The following is a 6,000-nucleotide window of genomic DNA, read 5'->3' on the forward strand; positions in this document are numbered from 1 at the left end:
TAAAATTCGAAGCACTTTGTACCTAAATTGACCCGCAGGACAGCTTTTAACTCGGTTAATAGTCTGTTTTTGGAATTAAGTGCAAAACAAACATTACTCAGGCTGATAATTTCCTAAACGTACTAATATCATCTTTTATCATGTTTTTTCTGATGTAGAAAACCATTACGGTTTAATATTTGGGAAAATAACTACTTACCTCCGCGGTAATGTTTATATAAGGGTACTGTATAATTGATAAAGGATCGCAAAAACGAAAAAAAATCAATGCGAATCCGCGTCAAACAACACATGAACGAACTATGTAAAATATTTTAATGTCACTTTTCGTCGGAAGGGCGTCGAAAAATGTTTTGATTAAAACTGAAGTGCGTTGTTTTCAGATTTATTCTCTACTTCCCGCGTAATCTGACACCAAATTACGCTCTCAACTGTTTTATTACTCTCATGCAGAGTGATCAAGGATTCGTGCTAAGAGTTCCAACTTCCCATTTATTAATCACCCACGGTGAGCGAAATTTGAGGTTTAGTTTAAAGAAACTCCAATAACAAAACAGAATAATACAAATCATTATAAAAGTTCAACTTCAGGGTTAAATCCACACAGAAGATTCTTCAAATGACTGTGTGGGAACTGTTAGGCCTCTGATAAACAGAGAATTTCATGTCGGCGTCCGTCAAACCGCTGGCTAATGCATAATCGGCGGGCGGGCGTTTCTGATTTGTCACAATGGAATCGGGACGACACAATTCGCACTCGTAAACAAATAACATAATGTTGTATAATAAAACGGGATATATGATTTCTTGTTATTTATTATTGCTTGACACACGTCTCTTTTCAGTGCTACCCAGACGCTAACAAGAAGTAAAATCATGGAAAAATCGGGAAAAAGATACAAAAAGAAACTTGGACGGTTCCATTCCATCTTTTATCTTTGAAAAGAAAATAAGTATAATATATACACTTTCATGAAGTACAAAAAAAATTGATCAATCTATTTCGCACAATGACAATGACAGTTGCAGTGTCTGTCTTAATCTTTTATCTTAAAAGATTCGCCGATTACATGTAATTGTTTCATCTCCAGATTTGATTTGCACGAAAATGCAGGCATCTTTTCTTCGTGTTTCCCAGCCTCTTTCCGGTCCCTTTTCCCTTTTTATAATGATGCTAAAAACGACTCAAATATATGTAAACATACCAACGAAATGCAAGCCGGAAACCGCTTATAAAATTTTACCTTGAAAAGCGCCCTATCCGGTCAAACCAGTACATTTGATCGCAACTTAAAGTATCAAAAATTTCATAATACGCTACCTTCTTAGCGGAGGTTTTCGTATCTAAGCCGATCAACTTAAAACCTTTGTTAGATTCTGATCATTTTTAAACAGACCCAGAGTCGCCGCTGGTATGCAATAAACTTCCCAAGTTCACTTCAGTTCCAAGTGAACTAAAAACTTTTCAAGTGTACACATATTGCCCTATTTTGCCCCAAAGACGAGATGATCTTTTAATCTCACGCAAGTTTGCATGTGCAGCATCGAAGCCAGAAAATCACTTGATTGTTTTAGGTTTAGAGTGTGGGCAAATCTGTCATGAACTTTTCATTTACAGTGCAATGATAATCTTTTCTATGATAACGTACTTATTAGTAAAGCTTAAGCCACTTCGCCAGACCACTTATCTTATTAACGTTTTACTTAACACTTTTCATCTGTTCCGACATGAATTTAGGCAACGATCATGACAGATCACTGACCAGTTGGCTAATCGGATTTTCACAATTTTTGGCATAGAATTTATCTCTACACCATTAAGCTTTTGTTCATCGGTATGCCTTCTGCTATTACTTCACCTAGCGCCTGCTCTAAGGTAGTATCTGCAATTAATAACTATTTTATACTGTAAATTTTCTTTTGCAATTTTCTTTTTTGCATGAGTTAAGTATCGCCAAGAGAAAAAATAATGGAACAGAGTTGGAGGCTCTTAGTCGAGGCTTTGGGAAATGTCAATTTAACCGCCCTTGGTTATCCCATGTTGTACATGCCGGACTGCAGTGCGTGATGTCGGAGATACAAGCCCAGACCGGTCCAAAACTCAGGGTCCTTAAATAACTGAGGAGATGTGCCGTCTTTGCTACGACATCCGCAAATGGTTAGACGATTTAGTCTTCTCGGACAAGGACGATAAACCAAAGGCCCAGTCTCCTGCATCTTCTCTGTACTAGTTAGCAGCCGACTTTCAAAGAACCTATGCACTTCTCACATAGAGTAGAGAACATAATTCTTGGTGTTGTGTTCTGGCCTTGTTATTGTCAATTCAGAACCCAATTTTAAGCAGCCTTAAAGCTAAACTGGGTCGTTTTGTACTAGCCTTTACTCTTTTGCGGTGACTTTGGCTCCTAGCTCTCAACGTCCTAAGATCTCAGTCATTTGCATCAGGAATGCTGAATCCGGGGGGTGTTGAGTTGTTGGGAATTAAAAGAGCGTGGCCTCAGCGGCTCACCCCCTTTATACGATGTACGGTTAAAATGAATTTTCCTGGGTCCCACCCCCCCACAGGATACCATAGCAGCTTCCATTACCTGACTTTCAACCCCTGTTTTACTTTCTCTACTACATCTTTATTCTGCCTTCCATGTTAGCTGTCTTACAGGCTCGATCGAGTAACTCTTCGGTGCCTCTTCTTCAGTAGAACCCGTTGTATGAATCAAAGCCAAATTCACGTTTACGACTTCTTGAAATTGGTTGTCCGAAAATAATGCAGTCATTACATATTTCACATTTCACTTGATTTTTCACTGAGGATGACTTCATCTTTGCCAAGTGTCTTTTTTTTTCTGTTACAACAGATCTATGCTTTACGTATAACCAATCTGAGAGCAATCTGCTCTTTTGAGCCGAATGTTGTTCGCGTAGTTAGAAAGCTACCAAAAATTGTCTCTAACGCTAATCAAATGCAGTCCCTTATCCGGAAACATCGGTACCAATATCAAAATTTGAATCATATCATGAACTAAAATCTCACGTAGAAAAAATGGTGCCTTGTACCAAGTGGTTTGGTCGTTTCTCATACGCACCTCTTTTAACCAAGTATAGAGTTTACTGTTAGTGGTATTGTGGACATGTTTGAAAACTACTCATAAAGCACCGGTGTAAATGGCACACCGACAACCACGTGAACTTGGGAATGTTTTCTCATCCATTACCAACAGGACGTTCGTTCACCCCTACCCCCAGCCCCACCCAACCCTTCCCCTTTCAATCTCTCAAGCTCGCTACAAAGTCATGATCCGTCAAGCTGATCATGTTTAAAGAATTACCGTTTTAAGGAATTTCAACACTGAACATACGTTGATTTCTACGTGTCCGTCTGATGGAAATGAATGCTCAGATTTTATTTTCTGCAGCAAGAACTATTGGAAAAAATTGCTCAGTTAATTAAAATGTGTCCGAACAAATAAAAGGTTGATCTTCATCCACGTACCCCGCAATGTTCTCAGTTTATCCTCGAAGCTTTTATCTTGTCGACACCATTTTTCTCGCTCGCATTCACTGAAGATTTCTGTGTCGATAGCAGGAGTTTCATTAAAAGCCGTTTACCGGCAGTCGACCGCCACCTAAGACTTCTTACCACCGTCTGCAGTTTAGCCTGAGACGGTGCTCCCGTTTTTAGGTTTCGTCTCACAACTTCCTTTCCGAGCACAACTTCCTGTTACACCATCAGAAGCCGCAATGGGAAAAGTTTCAGTTAAAACCCTGTTGATAGTTCAGCCACAAAGCTTTTAACTAAAGAGTTTAACCTCTAATTATGAGCTTTTCCGGCAGCTTGACGCTTGTAATGAGCTAGTGTCGTCCCTTGTTAGTTCTCGACAACTCATTCCTCTTCTTGCCTTCTGTTTGTTTTCCTTCATCTTCTTGCACGAATGGCGTACAGATTAGACTGATCAAAGTTGCCGTAAATCCAGGCGTAGTGGGTTGATTGTGGCTTTCGATCGAGAAAAATTAATACCCATAACACCTGAATCAAAACCACGCGGTTGTTATGCTATTGGACGTCTAGTATATGGTTTTGTGTAAGCATTTCACTCATAGACAACTTTGCGCTCTACTCCGATGTCAATGACTTCCGAACAAGTTATCGAAACATTTATTGTCCATGACGTTGACAACATTCCTTTCTGTGACAACACCCGTAAGATCAGACAACTTGTTCGGCTTGTACTCCTTGGTGTTCTGTCTGTTTAATATACATCACCTCAGTCGAACAGAAAGGAAAGGTTTAGAAAAGACAGCCATGGCAACTTTGCCAGAGAAATGTAATGATGGCGGTGATGGGGATGTGCTCAAAACACCGGGATACGCCTCACATGATTCTCGTGTCGTGACATCACTTCAGTCACGGGACATTGACCTGTTTAACCCTGAGAGTGACCAGCGTGTAATTTTTCCTCACAATAATACTGCTGAATAATTTATGAAGATCATGAGAATAAGGGAAATGGTCACCAACCTAAAAAGATTCTCCTTGTCAGTACCAAAGGAAATGCGTAGAAGAGTGTGGAGAATTTGGATATTAGTGTTGGGGTGTAAAGGGTTAAGTGTAAATAGGTCTGATAGTAGATACCATAAACCATGAATGGTGAAGTTCCCTTTGTCATATCACTCTACGAGGAAAGCACGTTTCGGCATCTTTGGTTGTTGCATAAGTCGCTCCATCTTTTCACAACAAATTATACTAATTTTCCATTGGATTTGGACAAAATCACAGGTCCACGGCATCCTCAAACGATTCCACCCTTAAAGATGTCTCGTTTAGATACTGGACAAGTGTAGAAATTTTAAAAATGGTTTACTGGCTGTAATTATGATTGATGTCCCCACAAGAGATAATACACTGTTCATATTCTCTTGTACTCCAATATTTTTTGCATAGACTCGTTAGAAAATCACGTGACCCGTTATCCCATCCGCCAACCGAAGTGAGGGTGGTTAATGATGCATATTTACTGAGGCGCGAGGCGACGACGTAAATATTCACTGCCGCTAGCCACCTTCATTGAGGTGAATAGTTTTTTTTAATATACCATAAAATAGTGAGACAATACAACACCAAAAACATGATTTCAAACTAATCGTTTATTCCTGCAACGACTACAAGATTTACGGGTGCGCATCTCGCGAGAGTCTCTTGGAGGCGAATTGCAAAGGATATTGGGAGTTTGGGAGTAGCCAAGGAGAGCGCTCCTTCATTGCTATCCATTGTTTTATTATGTACAAATTCTGGATTTACAAAAATCACAACTTTATCATTTATGGTGTAAGATGTATTTGGAATATACTGAGTTGGCCATAGAGTGCAAATATCTTGGCACTAGTGGGTATGAGTAGCCGGTGGAAGTGGGAAGGATTTCCTAGATGAATAATATCAAGAGAATATAATTATCAGGTCTTCTCTTGATTAGGTAGGGATGATTCTCTCTCCAAATTGGACAAGGGGAACATTTCTCAATCCAGAGGTGTGTAACAAGAGCGTAGAAATTTACAGCGTTTGGGTGTGGTGCAGAAAGGGGCGGGGGGTGCCCAAATTTATCATTAGCTTTTCTTTAAAGGCCTAACAGCCCGTTAATGTAAGTTTGAAAGAAGTTAGAGATGACCTACAGTGGTTTAACCGTCATTTTGCCTTCCTTTAGAGTAGGGAAAGGATGCATGTGGCGTTTTCATTCTATGCTTATAACAGGAGTATAACAGGAATACAAAATGGTTTTCAAAAGGGTAGGGTCAGGCAGCTCGGGTCAGAACATCCCACCCATACAGTACTTTGGCCGTAATACGCACCCCACTCCCTAGGGTGTGTGTATAGTAAGATCAGGTTATGGGCCGAGCATCCCTCGAGACAGACGCTGCACTGCAGACGATGCTATTCCATTGCATGAAGGTTACCCCGTGTATTAGGTTAGATTTCTCTAACCATAGTTTGTTCCCATTTGTACCCCT

At 40.1% G+C, this 6,000-nt stretch overlaps 1 protein-coding gene across 1 annotated transcript in view; it reads right to left on the minus strand.

The window, feature by feature from the left end:
- The window catches only part of LOC113674443 (receptor-type tyrosine-protein phosphatase S), a 38,524-nt gene extending 34,178 nt beyond the window's left edge, over nt 1-4,346 (minus strand). Inside the window, exon 1 of the mRNA XM_089187335.1 lies at nt 3,327-4,346. The gene's annotated coding sequence lies outside the window, so the exon portion shown is untranslated. The remainder of the gene's footprint in view (nt 1-3,326) is intronic.
- Nucleotides 4,347-6,000: the final 1,654 nt, after the last annotated feature.

Source organism: Pocillopora damicornis, chromosome 11 (genome assembly GCF_964200805.1).
Source record: "Pocillopora damicornis chromosome 11, jaPocDami1.2, whole genome shotgun sequence".
In the NCBI taxonomy this organism is placed as follows: domain Eukaryota; kingdom Metazoa; phylum Cnidaria; class Anthozoa; order Scleractinia; family Pocilloporidae; genus Pocillopora; species Pocillopora damicornis.